Raw genomic sequence first — 18,936 nt, 5'->3', positions numbered from 1 at the left:
TAGACCTCTCAGTGGATCACAATAGCTCAACAGCTATGTATATATGATCATATAAGCAAACTCTATTGTTGACGTTATATTTAAAGTTCTAGGTGAATTTCATTTGGCGTATGCCACATGGCTACTGTATATGATTTTGGTACACTGGGTATTGCATATATGCCTACCTGATCTAGGGAAGGGAAAGAAAAACGAAGGTATAAGATAACACAAGAAATGTACTCACTGCCCTATAATGTACCTGTACCCCTTTAGCACAACACCTTGTCAACAAAATTTAATTAATAAAAAAAAGTCTAGGGCTGGGGATATGGTCTAGTGGCAACAGTGCTTGCCTCCTATACATGAGGCCCTGGGTTCAATTCCCCAGCACCACATATACAGAAAACGGCCAGAAGTGGCGCTGTGGCTCAAGTGGCAGAGTGCTAGCCTTGAGCAAAAAGAAGCCAGGGACAGTGCTCAGGCCCTGAGTCCAAGCCCCAGGACTGGCCAAAAAAAAAAGTCTTGTTAAGGCAGAGTTTTTTTGTTTTTTTTTTCAACATAGCTGCTTGAGTAGGAATGAATTCATAGGCCAGGCACTGGCGACTCATACCTACAATCCTAGCTACTCAAGAGGCTGAGATCTGAGGATCATGGTTCAAAGCCAGCTTAGGCAGGAAAAATCATGAGGCTCTTATCTCCAATTAACCACCAAAAATCTGGAAGTAGAGCTGTGGCTCAGGAGGTAAAACACTACCTTTGAGTGAAAAAGCTAAGAGACAGTGCCCAGGCCTTGAGTTCAAGCCCTAGTACTGGCATGAGTGAGAAAGACAAAAAGATGGAGAGAGAGACAAGGAAAGAGAGAGGAAGATATGAGAAAGAGAGGGAGAGGAGAGAGTAAAGGTTTTGAGAAAGGGTTCATTTCACCATCGTTCATCCTTCGTTGAGAAGTTGGTAGATCTTTAAGAAAGTTTGTAGAGTGAACAGTTATTTTCAACTTTTATCTTCCTGGACCAGTGTTTCTGGGAATAAAGGATCACTTTCTTTATCATTCAATCCTTCTATTGAGGAATTGATGGATCTTTAAGAAGTTTTTAGAATGTACAAAATGATTTTAACTTCTTAGGCCAATATTTCTGGGAGTAAAGGATCATTTTATGTTTTTGAAGACATTAGAATAGCGAGTAATGATAGTGTGGGAGCAAGCTGGGGGCTGATAGAATCTTCTAGTTGTTAATCTGTCACATTTCTGTGACTGTCAGAGAATCCTATTCAGATGATATAATTGTCTATGAGCTCAGCAACAGGGCTTGTGTCTTGGTTCACAGCCTGTATATTTCCTTTGCCCCAAATACTGGTAGAAAAGGAGAGCATGTTTCTATTCAGAAGGAAGATCTAAGTTGATATTGAGCTTATAAGGAAAGATACAGCATTTGCTGATATCAGTCTCTATGCTGTGACTAATATGCTTGTTCTTTGTTAGTTCTGGTTTTCTGGCTGGAGGTTATTTCTCTTCCAATGAATAAGATTCCTCTACTAGATTGTGGCATAGGTGGGTCGCTCAGATAAAATTCCTATGCTACCATACTTAAAAACAGAAGGAAAATTATTAGATATACTTTGGCTGGATTTATCACTTAAAAGCAGGAGCCCTTAAATCTAAGGGTTTAAATCCTTTTCATAGATATAGGGGAAATCTTTTATAAGGATAAGAACGGTCTAATTATACTCATCCCCTCCCCCCCAAATTTGTGCAGGAACCAGACACCTATGGCTCATGCCTATAAGATCCTCACTACTCGGGCAGCTGATCTCTAATTAACTGCCAAAAAAGCTGGACTTGGAGTTGTAGCTCAAGTGGTAGATCTCTAGACTTGAGAAAAAAAAAATCAAGGATAGTTTCTAGGCCCTGAGTTCAAGCCTCAGATCTGGCACAAACACACACACACACACACACACACACACACACACACACACACACACACACACACACATTTTGTTGAGGAAGGAAGATGATGCCTATCAAACGTATTGTTAGCTCTGATTGCCAAAACACAATAACTAGACTGGCTTAAGCCAGTGAAATTTATTTTCTCACATTTAGATCAGTTTTTTTTAACAGGTTAGGACACTCAAAATCAAGGTGTTTGACTGAGCCACCTTCTTTTAACTTATAGTCACCATCTCCTGTATACTAACTTGCCTTCTTCTTTGTGCATAGGGAGAGATACCAAGCAAGCTCTCAGCAGCCTTTTTTGTAAGGACACTAATCCTATGGTATCAGGACCCCTCTCTTATCAAGTTCATTTAGCCTAATTTCCTTCTTGTAAGCATTAACCACCAAATGTGGTTTTGCTGTGGATTAGACCTTCAAAGGGATTTTTTTGTTGTTTTCATAAGATTTAAAAATTTTTTTTCGTCTTAACTAATTCCTCTGATAATTAGATAAGATTTTCCTTGGTTCCATATTACCTTCACTGCTTGGATGCCACATTTCTGATGTCTTTGGTCTTTATTTATTCTAGGAACTCTGTAGGAGAAAGGACTGGTGCAAATATCATGAATTTTTTCTGTGTGTACTATAGGGACACAAAAAACTGTAAGTGACTAAATTGTTTCATTTGAATATAACCTCTTAATTCTAGGTAGAGTGAGCACATTGGATTTCTATTAGTGATATTTTAGCTATCTGGAGATGGAGGAAATCTCTCTGTCAGATCACTGAAGAGAAAAGTTACCCTTGAGCTGTTCTGAATGGAATTGTGAAAAAACAAACCAATGAAAAAGTTAGTGAATGTTGGAATTACATGGACATGATAGGTGGACATGTATATAATCCTGTACTCTGTGATATCTGAAAGCCGAAACTTTCTCAGAAACCCATATAGTAATGGTCTGGATAAAAATTTGTGTCCGTCAATTAGCTATCTAATGGCGGGGTGGTGGGGGAGGGGGGAATGGAAAGAAAGGGCAGAAACAAAATCTACTTTCATGACCCTTTTGCTTTTCTGTAAGCAAATAGAATTGTGGATGCTGTTTTTTTGGAATCACTGTCCTACTTAAACTCCAACCTTTCAGGTATTAACAACCTCTTCATCCTTTTTTCTTGACCTCCGGGTGAAAGAGATGGTGATTTGGGTAGTAACTTGTTTTAAATACTAGGGATTGAATTGCTAGTACGGAAGTGCTCTATCATGTGAGCAATACCCCATCCATTTTGTTTTTGAGACAGAGCCTCACTAACTTTGCCCAGACTTATCTTGAACCCATGATCTTTTTGCCTCTGTCTCACTCCTGGCTGCTGCTCTGCTCCCAATACTGTGCTGATTCCACATTCCCTACTTTTGTGATCACTCACAAAATGTAGCTTGTAAAGTTGACCAGTTCCATAATATCTGAGGTTTTTTTTCCTGGAGGTCTATTGTGTGTGTGTGTGTGTGTGTGTGTGTGTGTGTGTGTGTGTGTGTGTGTGTGTGCTGGTCCTATGGCTTGCATTTAGGGCCTAGGTGTTGTTCCTGAGCTTGTTTGTGAAAGGCTAGTCTTCTACTACTTGAGCCACAGTTCCACTTCTGGTTTTTCAGTGGCTAATTGGAGATAAAGAGTCATAGAAACTTTTCTGCTTGGTCTAGCTTTCAACCACAATCCTTAGTTCTCCAAAGAACTAGACATTTTTTCCTATCTGTGATATGGATGTAATTGTATCTTGATATCATGACATTGTCTTATCACAGGGAAAACTAGCAGGAATAAAAGAAACATGAAGGACTGGTTGTCTTTACATTTTATTATATGGTATCATTTTTATACTATGAAGGGAAAAATGCACTTCTTCATTCAACCTTTGTTTTTATTGTACTATTTCTATGAATCTTGCAATTTTTAGAGCTAAAAGTATGACCAAATTTTGCTAATTTTATTGAGCTTTGGTGCAACATTTCTGCATACTGCTCTTACATGTTATATATCCTGCTTGTTATCTCTTTTTCCCAGACTATTTTTTTAAATCCTTATTGGTTTTATTTGTTTTTAAAAAAATTATTTTGAAGGTGATGTATAGAGGGGTTATAGTTACATAAGTAACTGTGTTACCCCTCACTCATTTTCTCCCAGTTTTTCCCTTCCAACCCATTGACCCACCACATGGTATATTTTATTTGCTTTTTAAAAATAATTTATATCAAATCCTTTACAGAATCAAATGGTATATTAGTATATTTTAATTGCGAGTGTATGAATTTAGAGATGATTTGGACTTGATTAAACAAGATGATTATTTAATATATAATAATTTAGGGGAAAGAATTCACAACTTGTTTCTTAAACAAACTCACTGTAAGTAAAACAGTATCAAAGCTTAAAATAAGATTTAGAAGTTTTATATTACTGATTCCATTAAAACAGTAAGAAAACTTGAGGATAATTGCAGAATTTTTTTTCTCTATGACCCACCCACCAATTGATTCATATTACATGGTCCATGGTGTCTTTTCAGTTCTTAGTCAATGAGCAAGTACTTATTTTTGTGTTGGATTAGTAAGGATGCTTGGTGGTTCAAATGCTTATTAGCCATCGTCATTCTCACTTGTCTTATTCTTAATGTTTTGGCTATTTTTATTACAATGATTTCTGCTAGAGTTTTCATTAGGGTCATTAGTCTCAAGGAAGTAAAATTAGGAAAGGATCCATTGGTCTATTTATATAATAGTCTGCTAGAGCAATTACATTTTCTCATTGCTATTTGGTGGACCATTTCCTGTTTCTTTCTTTTTTTTTTTTTTTGCCAGTCCTGGGCCTTCTACTCAGGTCCTGGGCACTGTCCCTGGCTTCTTTTTGTTCAAGGCTAGCACTCTGCCACTTGAGCGCAGTGCCACTTCTGGCCATTTTCTGTATATGTGGTGGCTAGGGAATCAAACCGAGGGCTTCTTGTATACGAGGCAAGTGCTCTTGCCACTAGGCCATATCCCCAGCCCTCATTTCCTGTTTCTTAACAGATGTTTACTCTTCTGATTCCATATCCAACTACACCACTGAGGTGAAGGTTAAGTCACATGCAGAAGGAAGGTAATGATTATCCAAAAATCCTGTCCAAAAAGCTTTCATCTTCTTTTATCAACATACAGTTACTTTTCAAATGAAATGAAATGGAACAACAACTAGAAATTAACTTTCTGAGGTGAGTAATAGTTATTTCAGAAATGGAAGTGAGAAATGAGAGGTACAAAGGAATGTGATTCAAAAAATGTTCTAATTCACAGTTACTTATCTCGAAGGGACTCTCAAAACTTTGTAAAATAAAAATCACAAGAAAAAAATTTTGGTAAGGAAAATGTCTTTTCTAAGCATCTATAATTTCCTATTTGAGATATGGAAGTAGTTGTACAAAGGGATTTCAATTCAATATGTCAGTTTGTTAGTCCAAAGCATCTTGACCATTGTCACCCTTCCATCTTTTCTCCCATCTCTCCTAAACATAGCCATCCCCTCACTTTACCTGGTTCCATTTTCACATGTGTACATTGAGTAGTATGACTGCATTCCTCCACACTTCTCTGAACCGAGAACTGTTTTAAACTAATGCCTTAATTTCTACACGTCTTTTGGTCTTGTTTCGCATGGAAGAAGAAATAAGAACAGGTGGGGAACAGCTACGAGAATAGGATCTAAGAGAAGTTTGACTTATTGATAATGTCAAAAAATAGGTATTAACAGCCAGCCAGCCAAAGCCTGTTAGGTCCATGAAGAAAAGTTGAAGAAGTAGAGAAACTTATTTGAGGCCATTTAAGTGAATCCATTGTATTTCTCAGGACATTGCATTTAAGGTAATCATTGGCTATAAATAAACAAAATACTTTGCTTAAGCAGTAATTGAACATGTAAAATATCTTTAAATCCTATTAAAATGATTCAACACTTTAAAACATTCTTGAGTTCTGTTGTGGTGATCTTTGTTTATATGGAAAATTCAATATGTAGAAATTTTATTCCCCTGGATAGTATATATGAATGAAATATGACAATACTAATGATAAATGGAAGGCCAATAACATATTTGAATCTCAAAGTGACTTTAATACAGAAGTATAGATCTCCATTCTACCTTTGAAAGATAATTTGGTGCTTCCATCAAAGCATCTGCCCTCTTTCAACCCCTTCCTATAAGACCGTCAACTCAAATCTTGTTTTCAGTGAACAGGGTAGGAATAGCATAGAAAAGAAGCAGGAAGAAATGAACCATAGAAATGTTTCAGCTAACCATTGTTGGCAATCTCTGGGTGATCGTGGGAGGTCATAGCCTATTTGTTAAGGTGTTGATTGAAACTCTAGGACACCGGTTCTTTCCCTTAATACAAAACCAATTTTGAGCCAAGTCATTTAAGACCTTTTGAGAACTGACTTTAAAATAGCATGTGATATCCTGAGGAAAAAATAAACCATGATTTAGTAAACTAAATAATCCATGGGGTAAGGACAGCTTTATATGGTGTTCTTACACAGAGGAAAGCACAGAAGATAAAGTATAGCCAGGAAAAATCCTTGGCACACCCATATAAGTTTAGCTTTAAATGGACTTCTTGATATTCACAGCCCAGTAAGTGGTTGCTGCCCACCAGCTCTGGGACATAAATGGCTGGATCTCTGTCATGCTTGGAAAATAGTCCACTTATCAATGATGATGCTAGGGGAATGCACATATCCTTTAGGGTTGTTCATTCAGGTTCATTTCGCCATAGGCAGGTTACCATTTCACTTAAATGATGAACCTTAGGCTGGCCTAGGATTTGGGTTCAGTTCCTCCCCCTCCCTCCCTTCTCCCTCCACTTTCCTCTTCTCCATCTTTTTCTTTTCTTTCCTTTTTCTTTTTTTTGTCAATTCTGGGGCTGGAACTCAGGGTCTCACACTCTCACTTGGCTTTTTCACTCAAGACTGACTCTGCCACTTAAGCCATGCCTTCAATTCCTTGATTTGACATTGAAAATGATCATGATGGTAAGAATCATAATGAAGTATACTCACAGTAATGAGGATTTGGCCTTACGGAGATCAGCACTTGGCTCTGTTCTGGCTCTGTTTTTACATCATTAACCTTGCAATAACTTGCTGCTATGAGTTTTATAAGAATAAATATTTTGTGTCTAACGACTGTTTTTACTACTTCTTCTGAGGAGTGTCTAAGTCATTAGCCCATTTATTAATTGGGGTGTTGTTTCTTTGAATGTTTATTTGGGTGTTTAATTATTTTGAGCTCTAAGTGTATTTTGGATATTAGTTTCTTGTCTGATGGAGAGCTGGTAAAAATCTTCTCCTACACTGTAGACATTCTCTTTAGCCTGTTAGCTATGTCCTCTGCCATGCAAAAACTGTTAAATCTGATGCAATGACATTGGTCCAGTCTTGCTTTGATTTGTTGTAATTCTGGATCTTTATTTAGAAAGTTTTGACCTGTACATAGGACCCTGAGCTTTCCCCTACACCTTCATGTAATATTTTCATGGACTTGTATTCCATTGAGGTCTTTGATCCATTTTGGATTGATTCTGGTGCAAGGCTATATATACATATATTTTTTGTTTGTTTGTTTGTTTTTAAGTTTTCTTTGTCCATAAAAGAAATGCAAATCAAAACAACATTGAGTTCTACCTCACCCCAATTAGAAGGCCAATATCAAGAAAACTAACAATTTTTACCAAATGTGGGCATGGATGTGTCCAAAAGAGAATGCCTTTACTCTGATGGTAGGAATGTAAGCTTGCTCAACCACTCTGGAAAGTATGGAGGTTAAGCTGTTCAGTCTCTCTGGAGAGCAGTATGGAGGTTCCTCAAAAACCTAAGAACTTCTCTATGAGTAGAGCACAAGCAAAGCCATACCAAAGCTATCATACCAGCCAAGCCAAGCTCATTGCAGTTATTTACCATAGCCAAGATATGGAATCAGTCTAAATGCTCCTCTATGGAGCACCACTTTCAGTTTTCTGGTAGTTAATTGGTGATAGGAGTTCTGCCTGGGCTAGTTTTTAACCACAATCCTTAGATCTCAGCCTCCTGAGTAGCTAGGATTATAGGCATGAGCCACATACACCACACACACACACACACACACACACACACACACACACACACACACACATATCCCCCACACACACTCTTTTTGCCAGTCCTGGGACTTGAACTCAGGGCCTGAGCACTGTCCCTGCTTCTTTTTGTTTAAGTCTAACACTCTACCTCTTGAGCCACAGTGCCACTTCTGGCTTTTTCTGTTGGTGTGGTGCTGAGGAATTGAACCCAGAGCTTCGTGCATGCTAGGCAAGCACACTACCACTAAGCCACATTCCCAGCCCAAGTACCCTATTTTTGGTGTCATTTCCTTCAAGTATTTACTTCAGTGTGTAAAGCATAATTATCATACATTTACTTACAGGCTGGCATTATACTGTTACCATATTTTAAATTGTATGTAAGGAATAAATACAGTTCCTGGGTTATTCCAAACATTTTGTCTGATAGAAACTTCTTTTAGGATTTTTTTTTTTTTTTGTGATCTGGGATTTGAACTCATGGCTTTATAGTTTCTGGCTTTATAGTTCTGGGCCTGTTTCTCCACTGGAGATCTTTAGACTTTAGTCACATTACCAACCGTGCCTTTTGCTGGCTGTTTTGGAGATGGAATCTCACAGACTCTTCTACCCAGGCTATCTTTGAACTATCATCATTCAGATCTTATCTGCCTGAGTAGCTTGGATTATTGGTGTTAGTCAATGGCCTGCAGCTTTTATTTGTTTAGTACTAGGGGCCTTGTATTGGTTTGATTTATTTATTGCTACTTGAGCCATGCCTCTAGCAAGATTTTTATATATTGTGAAGTTTAATTCAGCTGTGGTATAGTTTTATTTAACAAATTAAGGGGTTATTTTGGTTTTAAAAACAAATTATGCTGTGAATAATGTAAATGCTAATAGGAAATAAATTCAATACCACCATTGCTGTAGTTTTTGAAGCTACTTAAGCCCAATTATTATCATTACAGGCAGTCCTAGCCTACAATTGACCAATTTATGAAATAAATCGAAGGAAGGGAGAGGCCACATTTTATGGTCCTACTTTTCTCTAATCCCAAAATGAAATGAAGTGTCCTTTGCTCCCCAGTTTCCAGATGAGCACAACTACTACAGCAAGTCCTTATCCTTTACTGCTATACAGAGAGGAATGAAACACTGAACCCCTTCGTGCTTCTGCCAGAGGTGCTGCTCATCTAAATAAAAAAGGTAGGGACAGAAAAGTGGCTAATCCTACCTGGAGACATAAGGATGGGCTCCTGAGAATCCACAGTATCCCTTACATTTGTATTTTCCCATAAAATGTTGCTATTTAATAGGTTAGAAATAAAGCATAGTCTATCTCAGATTCATTGTAGAATAATATGTACTTGTATAGTTGTAAACTGGCCCAGTAAAATTGAGAATAAATATCTCCAATTCTAAATAACAGCCAGATAAAATACCTTTGGAAAGATAACCTGCTTCTAAGCACATTTGACACCATTGAGTTTGAGATTGGGCAATGTTTGTGGCCTTCTTACGTAATTTTATTTTATCTTTTTAGCATGTTATCCAGTTCAGGCATAGAAATATAATTGAAATATATAAAGAAACTGTAGAAGTAAGCAACATAAAAATAGTGGACCCAGGGTTCATCTTCTGACTTTACAGGGAGTTTACCAAATGATGTCTGAGATTTTTTTCTTTTTTTTTTTTTTGCCAGTCCTGGACCTTGGACTCAGGGACTGAGCACTGTCCCTGGCTTCTTTTATTTTGCTCAAGGCTAGCACTCTACCTCTTGAGCCACAGCACCACCTCTGGCTGTTTTCTATATATGTGATGCTGGGGAATCGAACCCGGGGCTTCATGTATACAAAGCAAGCACTTTTGCCACTAGGCCATATTCCCAGCCCAGAGATATTTGAAGAGTGAAAGAAAAAGAATGGAGGAAGGGAAAGGGGAGGGAAAAAGACAGGATTAAAAAAGATCCAATAACTGTTGTATATATGCTTATCTGAACTAGGGAAGGGAAAGAAAAATGAGGGAGGTTGTAACAAAAAATGTACTCACTACCTTATTATGTAACTATACCCCCTCTGTACATCACCTTGTCAATTTAATTAAAAAAACAAAGTGATCAAATAAAAATATCTTTAGTAACTTTACAAAAGATCCAATAACAATTTCCATGCTGTTGAGCCTGTTTCTTGCCTTTATTTACATCATTACCAAGTCAACGGTAAGAAAAGTATATACAGTAATGTGAAATGTAACTTATTTTTGCACTGAACATTATTAGTATAATTATTTTGCCAGTCATAGGGCTTGAACTCAGGGCCTGAGCACTGTCCCTGAGCTTCTTTCCTCAAGGCTAGCTAGCACTCTACCACTTGAGCCACAGTGCCATCTTCCGCTTTTTGTGTTTATGTGGTGCTGAGGAATTAAACCCAGGGCTTCATGCATGCTAGGCAAGCACTCTACCACTAAGCCACATTCCCAGCCCCTGAAAATTATTATTATTATTGTTGTTGTTATTATATTGTCTGTCATGGGGCTTGAACTCTGTGCCTGGGTGCTGTCCCTGAGTTCTTCAGCTCAAGGGCTAGTGCTCTACCACTTTGCGCTACAATGCCACTTTCGGTTTTCTGGTTGCTTATTGGAGATAAGAGTCTCATGGCCTTTCTTGCCTAGGCCGACTTTGAACTGCAATCCTCAGATATCAGCCTCCTGAGTAGCTAGGATTATAAGCATGAGCCACTGGCACCTGCCATGAACATTATATTTGAAGAACCTTGCCTATCAGAACATTACAAGCCAGGATACAGACACTTGCACATCCATGTTCATTGCTGCACTATTCACAATAGGCAGACTGTAGAAACAGCCCAGGTGCCCTATAATAAGTGAGTTGTTCCAAAATGTGTGGCACCTATACACATGGAATTTTACACAGCCAGTAGAATGAATATCATGCCATTTTCAGGAAAATGGCTGGATCTGGAACCAATCATGTTAAATGTGATAAGCCAAGTTCAGAGAGATAAATGGCACATGTTGTTTCTCACATGTAGAAACTAGATCTAAAATACTAGGACCTAATAAAATTATGTAGATCTCTAGGAATTCATACACAGTGAGACTAAAGGGGGATACTCTCAGGAGAAGAACAGAAAGACAAAATGCCTGTGTGCATCTGATCATAGAAAATATTATTTATTGAAGTGAACTCCAGAAGATGGAAACAAGAATTTTTTTCTTTGTTATGCTTTTGTTTTCTGTTTTGTTTGTTCTTTTGTATGTCTTTGGGAGTGCACAGAAATGGAGGGACAAAGGGTAAACAAATGCAGCAATGGTATGTCAAAAATGAACTATACAACTTGCAGGTAAAATGGGAGGGGAAAACCTAACAGAGCCAAGGAAGGGGTGACATTATCCAAAAAGAAATGTCCTCTTTACCTGACTTAGATAACTGTAATCACTCTGTATATCACCTTTATAATAACAATAAGATTCACAAAACAACAAAAACCGCTTGCCTTTTTTTTGATTTTTTGAAATCTTACTAAGTAGCCTGCAGAGGGCACACTTTATTTATTTTTCCATCATCCTAATCACAAAGTGGAAGAGATATTTTATAAAATACCAGTGGCTCATGCCTGTCATCCTAGCTACTCAGAAGGCTGAGATTTGAGCATCACGGTTCGAAGCCAGCCCTGGCAGGCAAGTCCTTGTGAGACTCTTATCTCCAGTTAATCACCAGAAAACTGGAAGTGGTGCTGTGGCTCAAAGTGGGAGAGAGGTGCCCTTGAGCAAAACAGCTCAGGGATAGCACCTAGGCCTTGAGTTCAAGCCACACAACTGACAAAAAAAAAACCATTGTCCATTGTCCGATGAAGAGTGAAAAGCATCGAGCTTCTCTTTCTTCTGTTAAATGTTGCAACATGACATATGCAAAAGGCATATCGAATGCATTTTCTTTCTTTCAATCTTAGAGAATTCTTCTCATCTTGATATTGGATCCAGATTGTATCTTCATATGATCTGATATTCTTTTGTTGTTGTTTTAACCTACTATATCACTGGGATTTCCTTTTACCTTGTTTCTCTCTGTCTCTCTGTCTCTGTCTCTGTCTCTCTCTGTTTAGATTCTTGTGCCACTTTCTATACTGGCACTGTCCAATTGAAACAAACTGCAAGTTACATATTTAAATAAAAGCATTTTAATTGCCACATTTAAGAATAAAAGAGAAACATATGCCATATATATTCAACACATTCCAATTTATTCAATTTTTATCATTTTAACATATAATCCATAAAATATTAATAAAATTTATGTTTTAGGTTTTATGTTTTTGATAGCTGATAAATGTACCACACCATAGCACATCAAATTGGTAATGTTTCAATTGCTCCATAGTCCCATCATACCAGTGGCTACTGTATGGGATAGTTGATTTCTATTCTATCCTTTCATTCACAATTGCCCACTCCTAACCAACCTAGCAGAAATCAGAATATTATAAAGTGCTGCTGTGTATGTAGAAACCATTAGGTGTATCTATCTATCATTTTGGATCACATGAAAAACATGACCAGTGGTCTATATTCCTTTTGTACCTGTCATCTACCAGGCCCAAGATATCTTTCAAAAAGTATATGTATGATTTTCTAGGTAGTCAGTTTCTCAGTGACTCTATTTTTCTCTGTCACATTGAAGGTGTATATATTAATAAAACCCCTTTACTTGTATTCTCCTGAGTGTACATTTGCAAGTGTATAATAATAATTATTGTCTGTTGAGTATTTCTTTTTCTTTTTTCTTTTTTCTTTTTTTTTGGCCAGTCCTGGGCCTTCAACTTAGGGCCTGAGCACTGCTCCTGGCTTCTTTTTGCTCAAGGATAGCACTCTGCCACTTGAGCCACCATGCCACTTCTGGCTGCTTTCTATATATGTGGTTCTAGGGAATCGAACTCAGGGCTTCATGTATACAAGGCAAGCACTCTTGCCACTAGGCCATATTCCCAGCCCTGTTGAGTATTTCTGATATGCCAGAGGATGTGTCTGATTAATAATTGATGCACATAATTTTATCCAGCACTCATAACACATCACTTTGAGAAGGGTACTGTCACTATCTCCTGTATTTATTTTGAAGATGAGGAAATAGATGAGGAAGAATAGAAGCCCGTCTTACATAACCCATCTAGAATATTGCAGAGCTAAGATTTCAAGCTGGGTTTGAATCGCAGCTTCTGTAATGCTGTGCACAGCATCTTTCAAGTAGTGTGTATCATATAGTCAAAGCTTAAAGACATTAATAAAGCTTAGAATTGCATGAGTTATAGTAATCATTGTACTCCTTCAATCCTGTAATCTTATCTCTCTATTTTTTTTTTCAGGAAAGCAGATCCATGCCTGAGGCCAAGGGAAGATCTATGGTTTCTCTGTTTAATATCCAGCACTGGAACCCAAGCTTCTGACTCAAAGACTAATGATTTTTTTTTTTTAGAACTGTTTCCAGATTTAAACTCCAATATGTAGGACCATTAACAACCCTCTCTAAAGAGAAAGAAACAGGCTTCAAATTCTTCTGTGAGCAAAAAAGACCTGACATCAAAAGGTTTGTGTGGGGTCATTTGTCTCATCATGACTTTGATTTGGCCTTGATCTTTATTTAGCATTTCAGTTTTATGTTCTGCAACAAGTTTGGCCATGTTGGAGGACCGTCCAAAGGTCAGTGAGTTGGCTACTGGTGATTGGATACTCAGAGGCCAAAGTCTATTACTGTGCCTGTGGAAATCCCCAGCTCACCTCCAAATGGGGCCCCAGTTGCTTTCTGAAAGTCATGGACTTTGAAGGCTTTTTACATCCTGTTCTTTTGGAGCATAGTTGGGTAGCACTTCATTTTGCAGGGGCCTGGGTCAGAGCAGGGCAGTGGCTCTGGGTACCTCCTTCTCTTTCTCCTCTTTTCCTTTTCTGCTAATGTCTTAGGATTCTGATTTCACTTTCTCTGTCAGGGGATGTGGTGTGAAGGAGAAAGACTATTCATTAATTATGCTACACACACAAACACACACGCGCGTGCACGCGTGCGCGCACACACACACACACACACATACCTTTTCTGATTTGAGTATAAACCTCCTGACACACATATAAAAAAATTTCCCCTGATACCAAGGTTTGAACTCAGGGTCGTGTGCTTGTTCAGCTGACGCTCTAAAAAGCCTTCCTCCTTTTGACTTCCCTTCCTTCCTTTCCTTCCTTCCTTCCTTCCTTCCTTCCTTCCTTCCTTCCTTCCTTCCTTCCTTCCTTCCTTCCTTCCTTCCTTCCTTCCTCCCTCCTTCCCTCCCTCCCTTCTTTCCTTCCTTCCTTCCTTCCTTCCTGCCTAGGAAAGGTATGGACATTGTAATGTGTACTTACCTCTCTTTGTTATGTGGGTCAGTTTTTTACACCAACCAAGTGATTCTTCTCTTGCGTGAGGAATACCTTGATTTCCTTCTTGGTAACTGACCCTGAGATCTAGCGGTTATAGGTAAGTAGAGCAAAACCAAGATAAAGAGGTTCTATATATCTTGGCAACCTTCGTCAAATTCACCATATTAGCTACCTATTTCTGAAGAGCCTCCCTTTTTCAATCTTTGTAGCTTTCCAACTCTGATTGTAGTTTTATTTCATGTTGGTAGCGTTTGTCAACAAGAACTTGTCATGATACTTAACATTTGTTCTTCTTTTTTCTGATCCACATGTTCCTGAAAATCAGTCCCAGGCACGTGTCCTTCAAGTTCCCACTAACTCAAATAGTGGTCCTTAGGCTACAGAATCAACACTCCAGAAGACCTTTTAAAGAAAGCAGATTTTTTTCCCCTTGAGATTCTTTCTGTTCTTTCAGAAATATCCCCGTTTCTCTTCTTAGCAAAAGCTGTGGTTTGAAATGGTGGAACAAAGGGTGATCCATTTTAGCAGTGGTACTCACCAGACATTATTTTGGAAATGAATGAATCAACTTGGTGTGGGGGGGGAGGGGGTAACCAGGAAGGGAAAAACTGGGAGAGAAAGAGGGAGAGAGTAACACTGTTCATAAGGAAATGTATTCATCAGCTGGCGTGTTCGTAACCTCTCTGTACATCCCTTTTACAATAAAGCTTAACATTTTTTGAAAAAAGAGCTACGATTTACACAAAATGTTTTAATCACAGCAGAAGAACCTCATTCCACAGTTCTAGATGTGATGACTGCTTTCCATCTCATGATAGGTGGTCTTTATTGGTGACGAGCAATAATCATCAGTTCTTTAATTTCCAGCTTTACAGTAGGCAAAATAATGAATCCTCCAGCTTTGCTTTTTCCAGCAACCTAACCTCCCACTGTGAATTTGAGAATCTCCTTTGCCAAGAGCAGAGAAAAGTTGTTTGGATTAGAAAAGTCCCGTGTAGAAACTTGATACTGTCTTATGCTCAGAGCATCTGGAGTCATATATAGGAATGGTCTGAGTATTTGTTGGTCTGCTTAAGGGCAGAATGTGTGCAAAGGATTTCTAATTACAGCATCCTAGGAAGCATCACTCTTGGGTGCCATTGCTCTGACTCACAGAGCATGCTCCAACTAATCCTCCTTAACCACAAGAGAATTCTGAATGTGACTTTTTTTTTTTTCTAAATAGCATCCTTCCTGTAGTCTTTGCATGCCTTAGCAACTCACTCTGAGGGAGGGGGATTTAGGTTATCTCCTCACACAGCTTTTGTCTAAATACATTTACTAGTAACTTTAATAGCTCTTCTCCTTGAAACTTTGGATACCATTGAGGTACCCTGCACAAGAGGTTGAGGAGCCATACCTAACCATTGTGCAAAATGTCCATCTTACCAAAGAAGCTCAGAGACAGCACATAGGCCTTGTGTTCAAGCCCCAGGACTCCCTCCCATAGAGATGTCCATGCTTTTTAATAAGAAGGAAATGTGATATCGAATACATCTTTTGTTCCAGCATTTGATTTCCACTGATCTGTCCAACTCCCTTGGGATTCAATACCTGGGCAGTCTCTGGGACAGTCCTGATTGTTTCACTTTTTGAAGTTCTAACACAGGAAAAAGAACATCCTTACCTCTAATATTTCTCCTAACAAATGTTCCTCTTTCATACTGAAATTTGGATACTGGATCTAAGTAACACCATCTGTCCTTACCACTATCTTGGTGTCATAATAGATAGGGGAACTTTTCACTCAGTTCCAAAATCTCTAGAGGTAAAATAGGTTACCTCTGAATTGCAGATGTGTCATGTAGTTTAACTCTAGCAAAGTCTTGAATGGAGAGTGGGATCTCAGGAATAGAAGCAAACAGCATAAAAACTGCTAGTGCCTACTCTAAAGTGAAATCCTCTAGCATTCCTACTTTGTTCCGGTAGAGAAGTAGTCTAAATTAATCATGATAACCCTGACACTGTTTGTAGTGCTTTGTACTGATCACATGTAAGCATGTGATCCACTGTGGGGAAGTCTGCGGAAGTCCTTTGGAAAAACTTTCCACATCATCGTGAACTGTCTTTGGAAATTGTGGAAAGTCAGCTTGTAGTCATTTTGAGACCAGGAGGAAATAAAGTTATGAAAGCAATAGTGATGGCTTTCTTGTTATAAGAAAAGACAAATATTTGTTTTCTGTGAAAGTACTTTGTTCCTGTTTAATGAAAATATTTTATCAGACACTCTGCCATATTTTCATAATGTTCATAACTTCATGCCCTATGTGTATTGTTATTATCTCTCTTTTTGCATATTAGTAAACTGAAATGAAGTTCAGAAATAGAAGTGTTTTCCCCAACAGCAATGGAAGAAACATCCTTGTGTACATATTTTGGTAAGTGGGTTTTAATTACTTTCTTAATTTGCTAATAGAGGAAATCCTAGCTCAAATGAGATGCATATAGTTATAGTCTGACTATAGTCTAAAATTCCTCAATGTGACTGTGTTTGGAGATAGAACCTTTAAGGAAGTAATTAAATGAGGCTTAAAGGAGGACTTGTCTTGACAGGATTAGTGCCTTATCAGAAGAGACTTGAATGAGAATCTATCTATCCTTGTGGGAGAGAATGCAGCAGGAAGGTGCCTTCAAGGAACAGCCAGTTCCTTGACCTTGGACTTCCCAGTCCAGAACCATGAGAGATAAAACCTAGTCATTTAAGCATCTCATTCTACAATAGCAGCCTGTGATGACTAAAACATTTATTTTAAGTTTTTTTTTGATACTGACGAAAACTTACCAGCTGTCATTCTCACCAATAGCAAATAAAAATCCCTATCTTTCCCTGTACTTATACCAGTATTGAATGTTGATCTTAGAAGCAATGAACTTGTCTACTTTTCAGCATCAAGGTATACTTAGACATACATTCCTGCCTCCTGAGTCTCAGTATTCAGCTGTCAAATGATTCTTCTCATACAGATGAGTGGTACTAAAAATTTAAGAAAACATCTTGTAAACTGTACAATAAATGTGAGTGCTAGTGTTATACATCCTGTTGCTTCAGTAGAACAGTTACAGAATGTTTAAGAGCTTAAAAGAAGCAGTCAGAAATAATCTGACAGTCTTCATTCAACTCAAGTGGTGGGAAAGTTAGTCAACATGAAGAAAAAGTTTAAATGCTTTGGTAAAGGCCCCAAAAGTTCAACTTGAGCCCAAACTCAGTTCAGGCCAGGCCCAGACAATTCTGGGGCAGTGGCTCGAAACATTCCATGGACTTCCCTTTATAGAAGAATTATGTCCCTATGAAGCTACTCTGTATTTTTTTTTTTTACAGAGATCACATGCTTTACCTTCATGGGTCCGATAAAAGAAACGACATTCATCATCTCATGTCTATATGATGATACCTGAACCTTTGTGAGTATGTTTATTTCCTTTTCTCCTCTAATTCCCCCATCCCTCTTGTCTTTACCTAGTAAAAGCTTCTAGCTATGGACATAGAAATGTGATGGGGATAAGTATTAATACTGAGAGTTTTAAGGAAGACAGAATCCCCTTGTGGACAATTAGGCAGAATTAATTGGTGTAGTGCTTATTTTATGATCATTCTACACCATTATTACTATTATCCATAGAATTAATTTATTTTCCATTTGTAATAGGTCTATTTTCACTTGAAATCAAGGAAAGCTTAAAAAATGCTTGCTGAGGAGGTTTTAAGAATTTTGTAAATGAATATCCAGGAAAACCCAACCTCGCCGTTTAATTGTTCTCTTCAACAATATTTATTCACACACACACACACACACGCAACTGGATTTTGACTCATATAAGTATTTTATTCTACTGAAGTCCATTTTTTGACTTATTTTTTCATTTTTTATCTTATAAACCACATATTTAAGTTAAATATAATAATTTCTCCCTGACAGAGTTGTATAATAATGATCTATGCCTGTAAGTGATAATTTCTCCCTCTTTGGGGATAAATTGCAAACCACATTAATATTAGGGCATCAAACTGGTCCTAGGCAAAGTGATAAAAGTTCAGTAAACCATTTTTTTTCAAAATTTTATTATCAACAGTAAACCATTTTTATACATATAGCCTATATGCCACTATTTTATTTTATTTTATTTTTGCCAGCCAGTCCGGGGGCATGAACTCAGAGCATAGGCACTGTTCCTAAGCTTTTTTTTTTTTAATTAAACTTTTTTCTTTATTGTTAAAGTGTGGTACAGAGGGGTTACAGATTCATGTGCAAGACAGTGAGTACATTTCTTGTTCGACTTGTTACCTCCTCCCTCATTCCCTTGCCCCTCCACCCTTCCCTCTCCCCACAAGAGTTGTGCAGTTAATTTACACCAAATGATTTTGTAAGTATTGCTTTCGGAGCTTCTTTTGCTCAAGGCTAGCACTTCACCACTTGAACCACAACACCACTCCAGTTTTTTCTGT

At 38.0% G+C, this 18,936-nt stretch overlaps 1 protein-coding gene across 3 annotated transcripts in view; it reads left to right on the top strand.

Annotated features, from left to right (window-relative positions):
- The window catches only part of Map3k7cl (MAP3K7 C-terminal like), an 89,528-nt gene that overhangs the window by 5,263 nt on the left and 65,329 nt on the right, over window positions 1-18,936 (top strand). The window contains exons 1-2 of one of the 3 annotated variants that reach the window (XM_048345936.1): window positions 4,968-5,040; window positions 13,415-13,635. The exons of 1 other annotated variant lie outside the window; for it this stretch is intronic. The gene's annotated coding sequence lies outside the window, so the exon portion shown is untranslated. Of the gene's footprint in view, window positions 1-4,967; window positions 5,041-13,414; window positions 13,636-18,936 lie in introns of those variants that run through there. One more of the 3 variants, XM_048345937.1, reaches the window with a different exon arrangement.

Source organism: Perognathus longimembris, chromosome 5, assembly GCF_023159225.1.
Source record: "Perognathus longimembris pacificus isolate PPM17 chromosome 5, ASM2315922v1, whole genome shotgun sequence".
Classification (NCBI taxonomy): domain Eukaryota; kingdom Metazoa; phylum Chordata; class Mammalia; order Rodentia; family Heteromyidae; genus Perognathus; species Perognathus longimembris.
The sequence above is the reverse complement of the archived record's forward strand: the minus strand, read 5'-3'. Positions and strand labels throughout refer to the sequence as shown.